Source organism: Diceros bicornis, unplaced genomic scaffold, assembly GCF_020826845.1.
Source record: "Diceros bicornis minor isolate mBicDic1 unplaced genomic scaffold, mDicBic1.mat.cur scaffold_90_ctg1, whole genome shotgun sequence".
Classification (NCBI taxonomy): domain Eukaryota; kingdom Metazoa; phylum Chordata; class Mammalia; order Perissodactyla; family Rhinocerotidae; genus Diceros; species Diceros bicornis.
The window spans coordinates 19256-39726 of NW_026691791.1; the positions used below are offsets into that span (position 1 = coordinate 19256).

Below are 20471 nucleotides of genomic sequence, written 5' to 3' on the forward strand. Positions count from 1 at the left end.
ATGGCTGGCCAAATCATTAACAAGACAGGTTCAATGGCGCAAATCAGACCCAGCTGAAGAACATATGTCCATGGGAGAAACCCGGGAAACTGAGTCTCTCCACACAATGGCAGAGACTGTCATCTTGCATCCTCTCCTGAGCTAATGACAAAGGTGGATGTCGTGGGTGGGCCTGTGGGATGGGAGAAGGGAGGGAGATGATTGTCATGCAGAGGGACATGTAAAGGCTTGTCTGAACAGTTTCCAATGCAATGGGATCAGGTCTGGAAGAGAAGGAATGGAGGTGACCAGGAACCGGCCTCTCTGTGGTGGGGCTGGCCCCGGGGTGGGCGTGGGGGTGGTGGGTGCAAGTGGGATGGTGTGTATGTTGGCACCAGCCAGCGGTGGAGGCAGCTACTCAGAGGTCATGGATCTCTCTCTCTCTCCCTCTCTCTCTCTCCCTCCCCCTCAGGGACCTGAGGAGAGGAAGGTGGCATGCCCTGCCCACCTCGCCTACATCCCCCATGGACCCTTCTTTCTCTGGCCGCTCCGGGAGCCCTGGGGGCTTGGGTTCAACCCCCCACACCCCCGAACAGGTCAAGGGTGCATGCAGGAGTGCAGGGGCCAAGGGTTGGCCGCAGGGGTCCTCAATGAAGGCCTCACCCTCCCTCTAGGCTCGGACCGGCGGGGGCAGAACTCTGGCACCATCCTGCTGCAGCTGTTCCATTGCCGGCCTTCTGGACGTGGCTTCAGCTGTTGTCTCCCTCCCCTCCCCCACTCCCACTCATCTTGAAGGCCGCTTTCCTTCCTTGGAAGAATTGCTCTGCCCCTGATGGCCACAGGCGTACTGGGCTTCAAGCTCAAGGCTCTGCCTGGGCCAGCTGCTTCATCCAGGGGCTCATTTCTTCCTGGAAAGTCAAAGCCATGGCCTCACCCCACGCCTGAACTTTGCAACTGCAGCCAGCCCAGGTGTAGGAAAGGCTCTGTGGAGTCAGAAGTGCCAAGACAGGCAGATGGCACCACAGGGCTATGTAGCCAGGGCCACACTGGGCAAGCCCTTCTGGCGACAGGTCCCAACCTCCTCCCTAGAGTCAGGAAGGCCTGGCCTTCCTAGGGCCCAGGCCATGGCTCCGGGGAGAAATCTGCCATGAAGGGCATGTGTGAGGCCCTCTGCCTGAGGTCGCAAGTGTCACGCCCAGGGCACTGCAAGCCTGGTTCGGCTTGCCTGCTTTCTCCCAAGGATGCTGGCCAACCACCCGAACCTGGCACCTGGGCCAGGCCCCTTCCAAGGGGATGAGTTCCGGAGGACATAGCCCTGGGGACAGCTGCCAAGTCTCCTGGGGCGTGTGCTGGGCCCCCGTCAGAGGAGAATCAGCCTGGCAAGCGGTGTGCCAGACCTGAGTTCTGGCGGCCTCCCACACCCGGGTCCCTGTCCTTCCCAGGCCTCCCAAGGGAGGACGATGGTCGTGGCAGTGGCGAGTGGGGTGGGACTGGCGCCGAGCCTGCCATTGGATGCTCTGGGTGAGGCACCAGGGGATGGACTGCCCCTGGCCAGCTCTGAGGGACCAACCCAGCTCGGTGCTGCCGGGGGCCAACAGCAGCATGTCCACAGCCCTCTCTGCAGATCCAAGCACCAGGCAGGCACCTGCCATGGCTGATCCCATTAGTCCCTACAAGATCACCATGAAATTTATCCTCCCCACCCCAACTTTTCAGAAGAGCAAACTGAGGCTCAGAGAGATGTGGGGATTTGCCCAAGGTACAGAGCTGGCAGTGGGCAGAGTCACCACTGTGCTGAGGGGCGAGTGGCTACTCACTTAGTAAACAGCTGGTCCCAGACCTGGTGGGATATGTCTGAGGCCGAGAAGTTGACCATGAAGGTGGTGAAGCTGGAGATGATCCTACTCAGCAAAGCTGGTGCAATGGACTCTGTCAGCTTCTCCATCATGCCTGCCTGGAAGCCACGCATCCTGCAGGCCTCATTTAAATTCACAGTGGATTCGTCCTCACACTGGGGCAGAGGAGGAGGAACATACAGTCAGTGACATCATGGTGAACCACCAGGAGGTATGACGTGTCTCTCTACCCTCCTGTGTAGCTTTTAGGGAGGAGTAGATGTCCAGATTCCTTTGGGAGTGGGACTGTGGGCCACTGTAGCGAGAAAATTCTGTGGCAGCTGGTCCCAGGGGAATCTCATATTTGAGTCTGGATTCTACTACTGCCTTGATCATCTCAGGGTCCTTGGTGTGAAGACCCCTCTGCACCTACAGTCACCTCAGAGCAGCCCTGGTCATTGATGGACTGGTGCACCTGTGTCCACTCCAGGGAGATGGCAAACTGGAAAGCACCGACCAGCTCCTCGACCATCTCCTGGGTGCAGCTCTGCAGTGACAGTGCCCAGCAGTCAGGCCAGGAGGGATCAGGGACATGCCTGGACTTTGCCACAGTGGGAAACCCCACTACAGATCAGGCACAGAGGGGAATCTGCATAGACTCCACCAGGGAAGGAATGTGCAGACACCTTGAGAGCCTGGAATTCACATGCGGATAGAGGATCTTGGTCCCCAGCACTCACCTTCCTCTCCTGCAGCCAAGATCTGGAGTATGAACATGACACACTGCCCGACTCCCACCATCTAGATTCCTGCTCCTGCCCAGGCTGGGTCCTCCTCATCCCCACCTTCTCTAAATCCACCTCCCACACACACACACACACACAATGAGGGTCAAGGTGTGTGGGGCTGTCCTTTTGGGATCACAGTTCTGGCCTGAACTAGAGTGGTCTGCCCTGGCCTACACTGTTACCTCATGGTTCCTCTTGCCAAAACGCCACACACATTCGCAGTGAGGGCTGAGCCAATGTATAACGCGACTTAACTCGCTCTCTTCCTTGGCTTTCCGGAGGCCAGAGCCTCAGAATGTCATGGGACAACACGAGAACTTCCTGCTGTGTAGAGTGTCTCCACTCAAATGAACTGGACAAGAGGCTCTGATTACAATGTGAGTGCCTGGTAACCAGAGTTCTAAGTTCTGTTGGGTGCTGTCACCAAGGAAGTGAGGTCACTTCTTTAAGGTTCTATTACTTAGCCCTTTCCTTCAATGAGACCCACCCAAAGCCCCCACTAGGCTGTTGACTGCTCTCCCTCCTTGCCCATGTAATCTCCATCACTGTACACAAATACCCATCACCACCCTCCCCACAGCTACTTGGGCGTGGATCCAGGCCCCAGCTTTGAGGAGACAGAGCTGAGGTCAGACCTCGTTTTTCCTACCAGTTTTGTGTCCTGGAAAAGCTGCTGTGCCTCTCAAGATCTCCCCAGTCTCCCAAGCCGCACAACGAAGATTGGGCTAAAAACAGCTTCCTAGGGACCTCATCAAGTGTATATGTAATAATAAGTACAACACCTCTGGGCTGGTGTCACATGTGTCTAATGCACACACTTAGAGATGGAGGAAGTACAAGGAGTAGGACATCACATAGAATACCAGTCAAAACTTCTCTAAGTCCCAGATTTGTGATCTTTGGTGAGTCACTGCCACTCTGAGCCTCATTTTCAGGTCTGCATCCTGAAGGGTTTGAAATTAGTGGAAATTCAGTCATTGTGATCCATTGGCATTAACCCTTCCACGGTCCCCTGTTTTACTCAGAATCAGTCCCAAGAGGCTCATGTTGGCCTATGTGGTGGGAGTCTCCACAATGTTCCCACTGCTCCCTGCCCCCTGGAGTGCACATCCTTCTGTCACCACTAAGTGGTCAGTATCTGGCTTCTGAACAACAGAACACAGCCAAGGTGATGGGATGTCACTTCCAAGTTTTAATTACAAAACCTCTGTCACTTCCCGATTACTGGCTTACTTAGGTTCCCTACTTACCTCCCTCCTTCTGTTTCCATCTCTCTCTCTCTCTCTCTCTCTCTCTCTCTCTCTCTCTCTCTCTCTCACGCTCACTCGCTCTTACTCTCACTCTCACTCTATCAAATCACCAGAACTGGGAGAGCAAGTGCTGATGTTTTCAGTTGCACTATGTAGAGGCTCCATAGGAGAGAACTGAAGGAGTGTCCAGCCAACAGACAGACAGGAGCTCAGACTCTTAGTCCAAATGGAACCTGACAAAACCCATGTGAGTAATCTTGGGTGGGAATCCTCCCCCATTTGAGGCCTGTTGAGACCACAGCCCCTTCTTCACAGAGACTTTGAGTCAGAGGCACCCAGCTAAGCCATGCCTGATGCTTGGCTAACAGAAATTGTGAGATGTTAAATATTTGTACTTTGTAGGTGGCAGGATTTAGAGTAATGTTGTCACAGAGGAAGAGAAAGTAACAGTCTACCATGTCCCAGGATCCAGCCTGATCACCCTCCTCTCTCCACTCCTCTCTCTTCTCAGGCTCCCTCCAGCCACACTGGCCACATTTTTGACCTTCCCTGGTCAAACTCACTTCTTCCTGTGAGTCTCTGCACCAGGGAACCTTCTCCTTGACACACTAACTGTTCCCAGACATAGGCAGGGGTGCTTACACTTGTCATTCTGGTCACTGCAAAGGTCTGAAATGCCTCAGGGCAGCCTTTCAGAAACTCCTAGCACAGTCTCCACCATCACAGATCTCACATCCATAAGAGCATTACATGATTTCCTCCACCTTCCTCACATTGAGATCAAATGAGTGCATGAGCAAAGGCTGTCTGCTTTGGCTGAAGCAGAGGCAACTCTTTCTGATTATAGCAGGCCCACGACTGTCTCTTCTAGGACAAATTTTTCCCACCACGAGTCGATTGTTTAAGGAAATCATCATTCCCTCTCTTTCATGTGTCTGGTTTCCCCAAGAACACAGTGAACTATCCCCTCTCCCTGTGCTGCATCACCATAAACCCACAGCCAGAAGATAAGAGCCAGGTTAAAACACCACCAGACCCTGAATTCAGTCAATGCTGAGACCCTCCCATCAATGTTGTCATTCAATCGTGACTCCTGAGGACACCTTTCCCCTGAGACCCACTCCCAGCCTGTCCGCAGCTTCTTATAGCAACATTGAGATTTCCTCAGAGTCCTCCCAACCTGGGCAAGAAACATTCTGAAATGTTCTCTTTATTAATTTTAAGGGACTTGGGACATAGGGAGATGTAATTTGAGTGTGTATGTACAGTAGTTTCTACGCACATATTCTATTTTTCAGACAGATAAAATAGTGTGGCTGCTCAATGCACCAAGCAAATGGATAACTGATCAAATTTTTTCATGATGTGAAGTCTTTAGAGAGTAAATGTCATGGTTAAGATCACAGACTATGGAGCTAACATCTCACGTCCAAATTCCATCTCAATCCCTTATAAGATATTTGTATTGACTGAGTTATTTACCTGATTGGTGCCTCAGTTTCTTCATCTCTCAGTTGGCAATAATGGTCAGCATACCTGTTTTGTAGGTTTATGGAGAGTATTAAAGGAGCTAATGTTTGAAAAATGCTTGGAACACCTAGTGTATTACCAGTGCTGTACCTATATATTAGAAATGAAATTTAGAAATTCTTCTGACACTGCCTGTGATCCCCAGAGCATGAGACTGTTGCCTGATGTAGAAAGCACTCCATGACATATGATGAATAAATGAGTGAACAACATTGGCAAATGCATTACCAATGTCACCTATGTCACACTACAGGCATTCCCAAGCCAAAGACATACAGACATTCCTGCTCTGACCTGCATCACAGTTCCTGGAGGAATGACTGCGGTTTCTTGGACCCTGGCAACCGTGCCCACTAAAGGTTCTTTTCTGTCAGCAAACCCCAGTCTTTGTCCAATTGCTGCAGTTCACAGGGTCTGCACTCTGATCCCTTTCTTCACTGAAGGGAGAAGTGCCATCCCCAGAGCTGGGTACACGCAGAGCCTGAGCCTTGGAGAAAATGATTCCCTGGCCCTGGGGCAGGGAGAAGAGCGCAGGGACAGAGTGGGATTTGGGCAAAATCCTCCAGGTCTTGTCAGAATGGATGGAGGCAGGGGATGTGTCAGCAAGGACTGGTCTGGTTGGTGGGCCTTGGTGGTTAAATAGTAGGGGGGCTGGGAAGTTTCATAGCTTCTAGCAAAGTACAATCAATATGACGGTCATGAAATCAGAATCAGCCTAATTAAGGCCAAATTAACCCAATGTCAGCTGTTCCCTGACTCTCTAATCCAGTAGTGACTTATAATAAGGGTATTCGTGTTGTATCATCTCCTTTTCATTGATTGGCTAGAGTAATTATTCTTTACATACCCTGTCTATTTTTACATAGTAAAGAAAAAGTGAGTTTTAAAACAACCCTCCTTGGAAAAGTCTCCCTAACATCTTGAATTAATAACAGAAGCCACGACAGGAAATTCACCACTTATCTTGAGCTTTAGTCTCTGGTTTTAGATCTTCCTAATTGGTAATTTACCTAGACTTCTGTCTTCTTTCTTGAGATAAGTCCAGTTAGGACTAAGTAAGAGTGCAACCTCATACCATGTGAGAAGTGGTGGGACTCTAGGAAGAGGTTTGCTTCATTATGTCAGTGTGTGTGTGTGCGTGTGTGTGTGTGTATATGAGACTTTTTGCTGCATATGGCAGTGTGGGCCACTGTAGACTCCTTTTCTAGGGAAAAATTTTTCCTAATCACTTTCTCTGGACTTTCTTTTCACTGATGGCTTCACCAGCACTGTCCAATCGTAACATTAAGCACTATATATTATGGAATTTAAATATTTTTTAGTAGCCACATTTTAAAAAATGAAAACAAACAGGTGAAACTAATTTTAATAGTATATTTTAACCCACTATAATCAAGATATTATCAATGTGGGTGCTGTCTATACAAAACTTAATAATGAGAGAGTTTACATTTTTTTCCTGAGTTTCATAAATCCAGTGTGTACTTCCCACTTACAGTACAATCTCCATTTGTAAGTTGAGTTTTTTCAGACATACCTTCTCTGCACTGAGATTTAATGTTCACAGTTGTCAAATAAGAGTCACTAGGAGTGGGGTGGATGATAATTTCACTACTGATTTAAGCTCTAAGAGAGCTATGAACACCAACTTATCAATGGGTTAATCAAATGAATAGTCATATAGTATAGAAGAATTGTATGATTTGGGATTTAGAAAAAGACTGGGGACCGTGTGTCCTGACAGGGAGCTCCAAGGATTTTGTTGTTGAGAGTGACAAGGACAAAAATAGAATAAAGTCATACACATAAGTGTCTAACAACATGGGGGGAAGAAATGACCTGCCGTAGTCCTGAGTTTTGAACTCTTGGTTTCTTTTCTTGACCCAAATCTCTTTGATGATGTCCCAGGACACAGGTCAGATTAATTCCCACAGGGAGAGAGAGAGAGTAGAAGTACAAGGCATTTAACATCATTGTCCTGGGAAGGCAGGCTTCATTTACAACTCTGATCCACTTTCACAATTTATTTTTATAGGGTAAGAGGAAAAGAAGTATGATGGTCCAATCATCACAGAGGAAGTGAAATGATTGTGGAAAGTAATCTAAACCAAAGCCTGGTTTGAGCATCTCCATACCTTTGAGGATGTACAGTTACATATTCATGAGGCCAGTTACAAGAATCACATCCTATCCTGGCAATGAGGTCAGATGCCATCCATGGGAGGAAACCTTGGAGCAGCCCCAACAACTCTGCTGGCAGAAGAGACTGCAAGGTCTCCAGGCCTGCAGAGTACAGGAGAACTGTTAAGTGCTTTGGACCTTGCCAAAGCCCTGCCCAACCTTGCACCTAGTAGCACAGGTGTATCCCTGCCAGGTGAACTCACAGGTGTTCTGAACTCCAGTCCCATGCCCACCCCTGCCTGGTCTTCAGATCGGCAGAGATGATCCCAGGACCTGGTCTGTACATCCCACAGCTCCTTTGCAAACGTCTTCTGGTGACTGAGGAAGATATCAGGAAACAGGAAGGGAAAGTGAAGATGGCAAGACACAGACTGGCGGTAGCACTGATGCAGACACACTCGCTAGCGAGGCAGGGAGAGTGAGGGGCCAAGAAGGACATCCCGACAAACACGATGAAGAAAACAGAAGACGGCGCAGATGTCATGGAGTTCACACTACATTAATGCCTCTGCAAGGGTCCCGATGTCTTCTTGCTTTGAGCTCTTGAAACTTTAATATATACCAATAATTTTCTTTTCTTTGATTCCTTTGCATGACAGAGAAGATACAGACAGTGATCTTTCGGAGGTGAGCGATTGGGTTTCAGGTGAGGAGAGAAAAGAGATCTTTCTTTCTCATTTTGTTCTCTCATTTCCCTTTCCTGAGTGTTATCTATTTGTATTTTAAGACAAAGAGTTATCACAATCAGGGGATTCCTTAGAGTTTTGCCCTCACAGTCACAGAGAAAACATACCTAGTCCAAATGGATTGTCCTTTTTGTGTAATATTGCAATAGATTCCAACATAATATATCACTAAAGAGCTGTTATATCTGTCTTCTCAAAAAAAACACCTACTTCTGGGTCTCTTTTTCTGGTTTTGTTGCATGTTGAATCACAGTTGCATATAATGAAACACTGGATTGTCCCTTTTTTTAGATTTATATGTGTTGGAAATTTGATTCATGAAAATTGATATGCCATTGTGGTATGATGCTGTCAGGAGAACGACTGTTTTCAGCATCACAAGTCTCACAATAAACCAGTGTGTTGGGATATTTCTATTTGCCTGATCGAGTATGTTGCACTCTTCAAATCGTCTTTATCATTACTTACGTTTGTCCCACAGACTTATCAGTTTCTGAGAGCAATGTGTTAAACAATAATAGAGTATCTTAGTATTTATATCTTCCCTAAAAAATGAGTTATCTTTTAGCTAAATCTTCTCTCCTCTATTCTTCCATGTGGTAATCATCTGGAATTTTGGTTCAAATGTTCTTTTAATGTCTTGTTTTAAAACTAATACTAAATTAGACAGACGGTTTTTTCCTTTCCTCATGACTCCTGTTATGTTTTCCTGGGTTCACATTTCTTCTTCCTGATGTACATTCTTTACCGGTTCTTTCACTGCAGGCCTGTGGGAGGTCAACTTTGAGTCTGTTTGTAAGTCAGAAAACGTCTTTCTTTCTTTGACACATAGTTTGAATAGGTGTTTAATTTAGCTTTGAAGTAATTTTTTTCCTTCTTTGTCAAGTTATTTAATATTTCTCAGCCTCCACATCTTTAGCTTAAAATGGGAATAAATCTCTAAAATTGTGACTGTAACTGAGATAATTCATGCAAAGCTTTCCAGTCATGTTGCTTAGAAGAAATTAGTCAATAGTGATAACTATTATCAGTCATTGTAATGATATTATAATAGTTAATATATAATAATATATTAATGTATAATAATTATACATTAATTTATAATTATAATGTACAGTATATAATGTATAATGTAGGCGATGTATAACAATAATATATTAATATTATTAATCATTAGAATATTCATAGTGTGCATTCTCAGAGAATCACTACTTCACATTGAGAATGTGAAGCTCACACACAAAAAGTCTGAGAGAGTGCCACGACTGTGACTTTAATTCTCAGCCTTTGGGTATCTTCAGCGGTGGTCGTCTGCACAGTTTGTACAGATAATGTAATCTGTTCCCAGAGACCCACTGCAGAACAGCGCAGCCTGCCTCATGCCTGCGATGCTCTGGGCTGTTTGTTGGGGAGTCTGTCCTGTGAGGCTAGTTGGACTCTGTACAGAGAAAGATGAAAAAAGACTCTTTCTTTTCCCTCAGATTTCTCCCCCCGAGTTTTATTCACTTTTACATCCAGAGCAGATACACTCTTCCTAGAGCCTTGGTGTTTCTCTGGGATTCAGGCTTCCCAGACACCTAGTCATTTCAGCTCAAAAGGCCCAAGGTGACTGCAGAGTCATGTCTCACCCACTTCTCCCATCTTAGCCTGTTTCCCGTCATGGAGGACCCATGAGTGGGGAGAGGAGCCATTGAGGAAGATTGATCTGGAAGTCCTGGTGAATCTGAGCTTCAGAGAATGAAGCAGAAAAGGGGAACCTGAGACTGCCAGGCCTTCAGTGGGGGAGGAATATGGAGGAACTGAGAGGGGTGTGATGGCTGCACAGAGTGAAGGGGAGGAATGTTCCAAATTTTCCTAAGAAGGGATACCTTCCACTGAAGTGGGGATTCATTTTACATGACAGCAATGTCTGTGCTGGTTTCACCAATTCTGGTGTCCCTGAGGGATGAAGTGGTGTGACACCGCAGGACAGAAGTTGCAGTCACTTTCAGGACTTAAGGAAGGTGAAAACTTTCAGCTTAGTCCCCTGTGAGCCAGTCAGGGGTCAAGTCTAGAAAGGCTCGGAGCCTGTGTCCATCCAATGTGGTTTCGTTCTGTTCCAGTCAAGCTTCTCTGGAGACCAGATGGGAAAAAGGGACCTCAGATCTAGTCATATCTAGTCATCACAGCTTCCGCAGGTCGCCATGAGGCAGGTAATAGCCTAGGCATCGTCACTGGACCTCATAGTCGCCCTCCTTCTTCTGCTGGCAGACAGTGACTTGTGAGGTGAGGAGAGTGCATCAGAATGGTCCAGTCAGCTGCCCAGTATGGGAGACTCCAGGGGAAGGAGATGCCAAAGCCAGAGACTTCATGCCTCCTGTGTCTCCCTCTTCCTTTTGTCCACTTAATTTTCACACTCAGTCATTCTATTCATCCCTTTTCCTTCGTTTGGCTCTCTCTCCCTCTCTTTCCCCTACATGTTCTAGCTTAATTGAGGTATTAACGACATACAGAAAACTGCATACACTTAAAGTGAACAATTTGATACATTTTGATTATAACTTATTGAAACATCACCACAATCAAGAAAAGGAACGTTATCTTCCCCAAATTTCCTCATGCTCATTTTAATTCCTCTTTCCCTGCCGTTTGCAAACACATTCCCATAACCAAGCAATGAGTGATCTAGTATATCTCCCTATAGATTTTCCTAAAATGTTTATAAATGGCATCATATACTATGTACTCATTTTTTACTGTCTTCTTTCACTCAGCATAATTATTTTGACATTTATGCTTGTCATTGCATGTACTATGAATTCATTCCTATCCCCAACCCTTCCCTGGCAGCACTGTGCACACACCCAAGCACTTCCCATGTTAGTGTGAGAGCCAATAGTACTGCTGCATCCCCAAAAGTAGGAATGCGCCTTGGTGCAACTCTGGGAGGGGTTGGCGGGAGCCTTGGACCCGCACATGAATGCTTTCCTGGATGGTTGGAAAGAGCACCATGCCACTGCAGTCCCAATGATTGGCCAATGCTCAGAACCCATGAAGAAGCCCCACCCACCAAGCACAGAGGCTGGCATGAGCATAAGAAAAGGCAGCAGCAGATATACACGCACATGTAAATGATTTCCCAGGTGGCACAAATACCCATAGCAGTGTTGTGGTCTGACAACTGTGCACGTGCCTCCATGTGGCGGCAGCTCTGAGCCCAGTGGGAATGCTTTCCCAGCGAGTGGAAACACCTACTGTACCCACACAACTTCCAGCATATGGGGTGGGAACAAAAACACAGCTCATGCTTCCCCCACAGCTATAGCATGTGGAATCTGCGACCTGATACTACCACAAATACACAGGCAAAAAATTAGTTCATCAAACACCATAAGAAACCACAGTAACAATTCAGGGCAGAAGGAAATGAGAAATCTCCAGAAACGAAACTTGAAGTCACAGAAATTTACAATCTAAATGACAGAGTTCAAAATAACTGTCATAAAGAAACTCACCAAGTTACAGGAATGTTCAGACAGTTTGATGCATTCAGGAATAAAATTAATGAGGAAAAGGAATACTTCATCAAAGAGACTGAAGCTATTAAAAAAAACAAGCAGAAAAACTGGATTTGAAGAAAATAATTAATGAGATAAAAAAGAAAAAAAAAGGAAGGAATTCTTGTAGAAATATACGACTCAATTATAAAAGCAACATAAGAATTATACGTATTCCAGAGGGAGAAGAGAGGCAGAAAGAAGAGAGCTTGTTCAAAGAAATAATAGCTGAGAACTTCCCAAACTTGAGGAAGAACCGGACTTACAAATAAATGAAGCCAACAGAACGACAAATAACATCAATGCTAAAAGACCTTCTCCAAGGCATATAATAGTAAAATTGGCAAAAACCAATAACAAAGAAAAAATATTAAGGGAAGCAAGACAGAAGAAAATAACCTACAAAGGAACACCTATCAGGCTTTCAGCATATTTCTTGGCAGAAACTTGACAGGCAAGGAAAGAATGCAATGATATATCAAAAATACTGAAAGGCAAAAACTTTCAGCCAAGAATACTCTATCCAGTGAAATGATCCTAATGATACAATGGAGAAATCAAAGTTTTCCCAGATAAACAAAGGCTGAGGGAGTTCAACGACACTAGATCTCAGATACAAGCAATGATCAAGAACACCCTCATACCCGAAATAAAAAGAAGGCAAATATCTACAAAGCTTTGAGCAAAGAGATAAATAGACAGACAAAATCAGAAAGCTACAGCTCTGTTTCACAACAGGGTAGGAAATACTTAATTATAACTTAAAAGAAGAAGGGAAGGAAAGCATCAATAGTAACTATAAACACTTCAACTTAGTCACAAACTCACAACACAAAAATGAATAACTTTTGACAACAATAACTCAGAAGGACAAGAGGAAAGGGATGGAACGTGCTTAGGCTAATGGAGATAAGAGGCTATCAGAAAGTGGACTATCTCATCTATGAGATCTTCATACAAACCTCACAGTAACCAGCAAACAAAAAAATCAGAGCAGAGCCATAGATCATAAAAAAAGAGACAACCTCCATGAAAACCTCCAAAGAGAAACGGTAGTCAGAAACACAAAGGAAGAGAAAAAATGAAAATATAGATTAGGTGGGATTAAGCCCTCAAGTATCAATAATCACTCTAAATGTAAATCGATTGAATTCTGCAATCAACAGACACAGAGTGGTGGGGTGGATTAGAAAACAAGACCCAACAATATGCTGCATCCAGGAAACACATCTCAGCTCTAAAAACAAACAGGCTCAGAATGAAGAGATGGGAGAAAATACTCCAATCAAATGGCAAATAAAAGAAAGTAGGTGTTGTCATACTTATATCAGACAAAGCAGACTTCTAGATAAAAAAGACTATGAGAGACAAAGAGGGGCAGTATATAATGACAAAGGGGACTTTCCACCAAGAGGATATAACACTTATAAAAATATATGTACCTAACACAGCAGCACAAAGGAATATAAAGCAACCCTTAATAGACCCAAAGGGAGAAATTAACTGCAACACAATAATAGGAGTGGAGCTGAACACCCCACTTACATCCAGGGATAGATCATGCAGAGTAAGGCAACAAGTCAATAGTGGAATTAAATGAAACATATGATCAGATGAACTTAATCGATATACATAGAGCATACCCTCACAAAACAGCAGAATACACATTCTTCTTAAGTGCACATGGAACATTCTCAAAGATAGACCATATGTTGGGAAACAAGGCAAGGCTGAATAAATTTAAGATTGAAATCATATCAAGCTTCTTTTCTGACCACAATGCTATAACACTTGAAATCAACTACAAGAAAAAAGATGGGGAAGTCACAAATATGTGGAGACTAAAGAACACACGACTGAAGAACCATTGGATCAATGAACAAATCAAAGCAGAAATCAAAAAACACTTGAAAACAAACAAAAATGAAAATACAAAAAACAACTCTTATGGGATGCAGCAAAAGCAGTTCTAAGAAGGAAATTCATAGCAATACAAGCACACCTCAACAAACAAGAGAAGTACCAAATAAGTAACCTTAAACTACACCTAATAGAACCAGAAAATGAAGAATAAATGAAGCCCAAAGTCAGCAGAATGAGAGAAATAATAAAAATTAGAGCAGAAATAAATGAAATAGAGACTAAAACAACAGTAGAAAGGATCAATGAAACAAAGAGCTTGTTCTTTGAGAAGACTGAAACAAAATTGACAGACCCTTAGCCAGACTCACTAAGAAAAAAAGAGAGAAGACTCAAAGACATAAAATTTGAAATGAAAGAGGAGAAATTACAAAAGATACCACAGAAATCTAAAGGACAAGAAGAGAATACACTGAACAACTTACATGCCACCAAATTGGATAACCAAAGAGAAACAGATAAATTCTTAGATTCACACAACCTCCCAAAACTGAATCAAGAAGAAATAGATAAAATGAACAGACCAGTCACATGTAAAGAGAACAAAATGGTTATCAAAAACCTCCCAAATAACAAAAGTCCTGGACCAGAAGTCTTCTCTGGAAAATTCTACCAAATATTCAAACAAAATTTAATACCTATGTTTCTCAAACTATTCCAATCAGTTGAAGAAGATGGAACACTACCTAATTCATTCTATGAGGCCAACAACACCATGACAGCAAAAGCAGACAAGGATAGCACAAAGAAGGAATATTACAGGCCAATATTGCTGATGAACACAGATGAAAAATCCTCAACTAAATATCAGCAAATCGAACACAGCAATATATTAAAAGGATTATATACCATGATCAAGTGGGATTTATACCAGGGATGCAGGGATGATTCAACATCTGCAAATGAATCAGTGTGATACACCACATTAACAAAATGAGGAATAAAAATCACATGATCCTCTCCACAGATGCAGAGAAAGGATTTCACAAGATCCAACATCCATTTAGGATAAAAACACTCAATAAAATGGGTATAGGAGGAACGTACCTCAACACACAAAGGCCATATATCACAAACCCACAGCCAACATCATACTTAATGGTGAAAAACTTAAAGGCATTCCTCTTAGAATAAGAAGAAGACAAAGGTGCCCACTCTCGCCACTCCCATTCAACATAGTACTGGAGGTTTTGGCCAGAGCAAATAGGCTGGAAAAAGAAATAAAAGGAATCCAAATTGGAAAGTAAGAAATGAAACTCTTGCTGTTTGCAGATGACATGATTGTAAATATAGAAAACCCTAAAGAATCCATCAGAAAACTATTACAAATAATCAACAACTACAGCAAAGTTGCAGCGTACAAAATCAACTTACAAAAATCAGTTACATTTCTACACGCTAATAATGGACTAACAGAAAGAGAACTCAAGAATACAAACCCATTTACAATTGCACCAAAAAGAAAAAAGTGTCTAGGGATAAATTTAACCAAAAAGGTTAAGGAACTATACAATGAAAACTATAACACATTATTGAAAGAAATCAGTGATGACCTGAAGTAATGGGAAGATACTCCATGCACATGGATTGGAAGAATAAACACAGTTAAAATGTCCATATTACCTAAAGTAATCTACAGATTCAATGCAATCCCAATCAGAATCCCAATGACATTCTTCATAGAAATAGAACACAGAATCCTAAAATATATATGGAATAACAAAAGACCTTGAACAGGCAAAGCAATTCTGAGAAGAAAGAACAAAGTAGGAGGCATCACAATCCTAACTTGAAAATACATTACACAGCTATACTAATCAAAATGGCATGGTTCTGGCACAAAAGCAGACTCATAGATCAATGGAACAGAACTGAAAGCCCAGACAGAAAACCACACATCTGTGGTCAGTTAATCTCTGACAAAGGAGCCAAAATCATACAATGGAGAAAGGAAAGTCTCTTCAATAAATGTTGTTGGGAAAACTGGACAGCCACATGCAAAAGAATGAAAGAAGATCATTGTCTTCCACCATACACAAAAATTAACTCAAAATGGATAAAAGACTTGACTCTAACACTTGAAACCATAAAACTCCTAGAAGAAAATATACGCAGTACAGTCTTTGACATCGGTCTTAGCAGCATCTTTTCCAATACCATGTCTACTCCGGCAAAGGAAAGAAAAGAAAAAATATACAAATGGGACTACATGAGACTAAAAGGCTTCTGCAAGGCAAAGGAAACGATGAACAAAACGAAAAGACAGGGCCGGGCCCGTGGCATCGTGGTTAAGTGCACGTGAACTTGTACTGGTGGCCAAGGTTCAGATCCCGGACGCCCACAGACGCACTGCTTGTCCGGCCATGCTGAGGCCATGTCACACATACAGCAACTAGAAGAATGTGCAACTATGACATACAATTATCAACTGGGACATTGTGGGAAAAAAAAAAAAGGAGGAGGATTGGCAATAGATGTTAGCTCAGAGCCGGTCTCCCTCAGAAAAAAAGAGAAGGATTAGCACAGATGTTAGCTCAGGGCTGATCTTCCTCACAAAAAAAAAAAAAAACGACAAGACAACCCACCAACTGGGAGAAAATATTTGCAAATCATATATCTGACAAGGGGTTAATCTCCAAAATATATAAACAACTCATACAACCCAACAACAAAAAAACAGATAATCCAATCTAAAAATGGGCAGAGGATATGAACAGACATTTTTCCAAAGATGATATACAGAAGGCCAACAGACACATGAAAAGATGTATAACATCACTAACTATTAGGGATATTCAAATCAAATCTACAATGAGAGATCACCTTACACTTGTCAGAATGGCTATAACTCCCAAGACAAAAAATAACAAATGTTGGAGAGGATAAGGAGAAAAGGTCACCCTCACACACTGCTGGTGGGAATGCAAACTGGTGCAGCCACCAGGGAAAACAGTATGGAGATTTCTCAAAAAATTAAAAATAGAAATACTATACCTTCCAGCTATCCCACTACTGGATATTTATCCAAAGAAACTGAAATCAACAATTCAAAGAGATTTATGCACCCTTGTGTTCACTGCGGCATTATTCACAATGGCCAAGACATGGAAGCAATCCAAGGGCCCTGCTACAGACGAACAGATAACGAAGATGTGGTATGTATTATATACAATGGAATGCTACTCAGCCAGAAAAAAAAGACAAGATCGTCCTGTTTGCAACAACCTGGATGGACCTTGAGAGTATAATGATAAGCGAAATAAGCCAGACAATGACACTTAGCATTATTGCACTGATATGTAGAAGATAAACATATCCAGGGATAAAGAGAAGAGATTAGTGGTTACCAGAGGGGAAGGGGGCTGGGTGTTGAGTGAAAGAGTTAAAGGGGCACATATGCATGGTGATGGATAAAAGTTAGACTACCGCTGGTAAGCACGATGCAGTCTATAAAGAAATTCACAAATAATAATGAACACCCGAAATTACACAATGTTAAAACCCTTTATAATTTCAACAGAATAATTAAAAAAGAAAAAAAATAATTCATTCCTCTTTATGGTTGAATAGTATCCCACTATGGGGATATACCACACTTTGTGTATCCGTTCACCAGTAGTTGGACATTTGGGTTGTTTTCCATTTTTATGTACTATACATAGGTTGTTATCAACATGTTTGTACAAGTCTGTGTATAGACATATGTGTTTATTTCCCTTGGATGGATTCCAAGGAGAGGAATGGCTGGGTAGACGTATGTAATTTTTAAAGATGCATCTAAGCTATTTTTCAAGAGCACTCGATGAGAGTTTCAGTGACTTGACATCTTCAACAACACTTTCTATAGTCAGTCTTTTTAATTTTAGCCACTCTTAAGTGTGGTGGAATCTCATGATGACTGTCACTTACATTTCCCCAATGACTCATGTGGTGAAGGAGAAGGCAAGCCACGCACAGACTGGGAGAAAACATCTGCAAAACATATCCCTAGAAAAGGATGTGTATTTATAATATATAAAAAGCTCTTACAACCCAATAATAGGAAGACAAGCAACACGTCATATCTTACCAAGACACAGCAGATCATGCCTGTGATGAGCATCAGGAGTCCCGCCAAGCAGACGAGGATGATGGCCCAGAAGGGGATGTCTGGGGAGACATGTGGTGGTGTGAGCCATGTCCTGTCATCGTCCCAGGGCTCCTGGTGACCCCACTGTGCCTCACCCGTCCTTGACAAGGGTTGGCCAACTTTCCTCATCATCCAAAATCCTGTGCACATGGTTCTCTTCGATGAGACACAGCATCAAGGTACTCGCCCCCTACCATGGGCTGGGGCTTCCTGCAGGTTTACCAGGCTTCTCAGTCAAGGCATCATCTCTGTTGGGAGAATATTCTGGAAGTGAATGAAATGGAGAATGCATGTGAGTGTGTTTCACTCTTGTTAATAAAACTTTTTAGACACAGAAAAATAAAGGGAACAGTCTCATAAACATCCATCATCTAGATTTAACAATGTATATTCCATCTAATTAAAACAATATTGCATCAATATATAAATTATTAACACTTGCCACACTTGATTCATCCCATGTTTTCAATGAAATATTAAAGTCAAGTAGACATCATGATGTTTCACCCCATTTTATTTTCCATCTCTAAAAAGTGAGCATACTTTGCTACAAAATCCAAGACCATTATCACAGAACGAAAGTGTAATAAATTAAACCAAATTCATACCTCTGGGCACAGAGGACTGAATTTGGGCTGGACTTTCTTATGACAGCTGGGGGCAGAATGGGTCATCACAGTTGGCAAGCCTATGGGATCTCTCTAAACTTGTAATATCCAACTCAAAAGTGTTCTTCCGTGCCTAGAAACACATCACCCCCTTCTCCTTTATCTATTTCCTTAATATTCATTTTCTAGGATTAACCTACAATGTAATTTCCTGCAGGAAGTCTTCTCTGATTTCCACCTGCAAGTATGAGATTGTTCACATCAAATAATTGATAAGATTCAATTCTCTATTCTTGTTATTGCCAGCTACAACATAAACTCCAGGAGGCTAAGACACAAAGCACCCAGTGGGCATGGGGGGAGGGGTGCAGGTCCCCCTACTTGTACCTCTACCCAGACAACCACTTAGAGGTGTGCTGTCTGATATGCAGCAGCAACAAGTCTCTTTTTGAATTAAAATTAATTTTAGTTAAATAAAATAAAAATTCTAGTAGTTCAGTAACATTAAAAATCAGTAACAATAAAGACGAGTCACAATACCATCCTTTGAGTATTCAACAGCCACATGCGGCTGTGCACTGGAGAGCACAGATATAGAACATTCCACCACTGCAGAAAGTTCTAGAGCATTGGTGACCATCTAGAGCGGGACTTGGCAAACTATAGCCTGTGGATCAGAAACTACATCCACCCCCAAACCTGTGAGTCTGCTTCACACACAGCTGGAGACCTTCACTGACCATCTGGCCCAGTTACTGTTAGTGCAGAGATAAGGAAACAAAAATCCAGAGAGGGGACGTAACTAACTTTAGGTCACAGAGCTGTCTAGGAGAAGGTGAGGCCCTCCTATATTACACTGGTTTCCTTTTCTCTCTCTCAATGGTGGGTAAAGACGAGGGGACCAGACCACCTCCTGCCAGCCTGAGAAAGTTCAATGCTCTCTAAGCCCCAGGCATCCAGAGTCCACGGAAAGCCTCACTTTCTTTCCCAATGACCAGGGAGCCTTATCATCCCCAAGGATACTCTTCCTGTCCAGGGTAAAATTCTGCAGCTGCGTCCATTCTGGGTCAGCCGCAGGAATTCTTCATAGATGGAAACTCTGTCCAGTCTCTGTGCCAAGGTGGCAAGGTACACAGGGAGTCTGCTCCAGTGTGGTTACTGTGGGGGACAGACCTGGAAGGGCACAAGGGATGAACAAGGGTGTCTGGAATTCTACCCTGATTCTAGATTCCCTGCTTCAGGGTCCTGTCCAAGAGAACTTTCTGCAATAATATAAACATTTGTCTGCACTACCATATACACTCATTATTAGCCCAATGTTGTTATCGAGCACTTAAAATGTGGTTAGTGGGTGTGAGTGAGGAACTGAATTTCTCACATAATTTCATTTAAAGTAATTAATTTATAAATAAATAACTACAGGAAGAACATTTTTGAAACTTTGTAGTAAGGACTACTGGAAATGCATAAAAACAATGAGAACACTGGTAAAAATGGTCAAAATCAACTTTTCAGAAGTCTAGAAATTAATCAAAGGCTTGTAAGAATCTGAGGAGGGTTTAGTGAAGAAACATGGTGGAATCTTGATAAAGGGAGCCAACTTTGTAGCACTATAACTTGCACTATCCCATCCTGCTCTTGCAATATCCTCCATAACTTTGAAAACTGTCATTCTCAGAACTATAGTGGCTGAGACAACCAGCAGCCCAGTAGCCATAATGGTTTTGGAGCTCTCAAAAGACCCATCCCCACCGAACTGTCACTAGCTGACCTGCCTGGCAGCTCCCTGAAAAAGCCCCATGTTTAGAGCTTGTAGTTTCTTGACTCAGAGCTTGCCCAGGGAGGAAAGTCTGTCCCCAGGGCACTTGCTAAAAACAATCAGGGCTAATTGTTTTCTATTGTAGTTGCCTGAGGGAGTGATACCAGCTGAGGCAGGCAAGAGGTGAGCCAGAATTTTAGAAGAAAAATTGAGAGAATGAGATGTCCACAGGGGCCTTTGAAAAGCTTCAGTGTATTTGCGGGCATCTAG

At 43.3% G+C, this 20471-nt stretch overlaps 1 pseudogene; it reads left to right on the top strand.

Moving 5' to 3' along the window:
- Window positions 1-7423: 7423 nt before the first annotated feature.
- Window positions 7424-10398, top strand: LOC131403805 (methyl-CpG-binding domain protein 3-like 1; annotated as a pseudogene).
- The last annotated feature ends 10073 nt before the right edge of the window (window positions 10399-20471 follow it).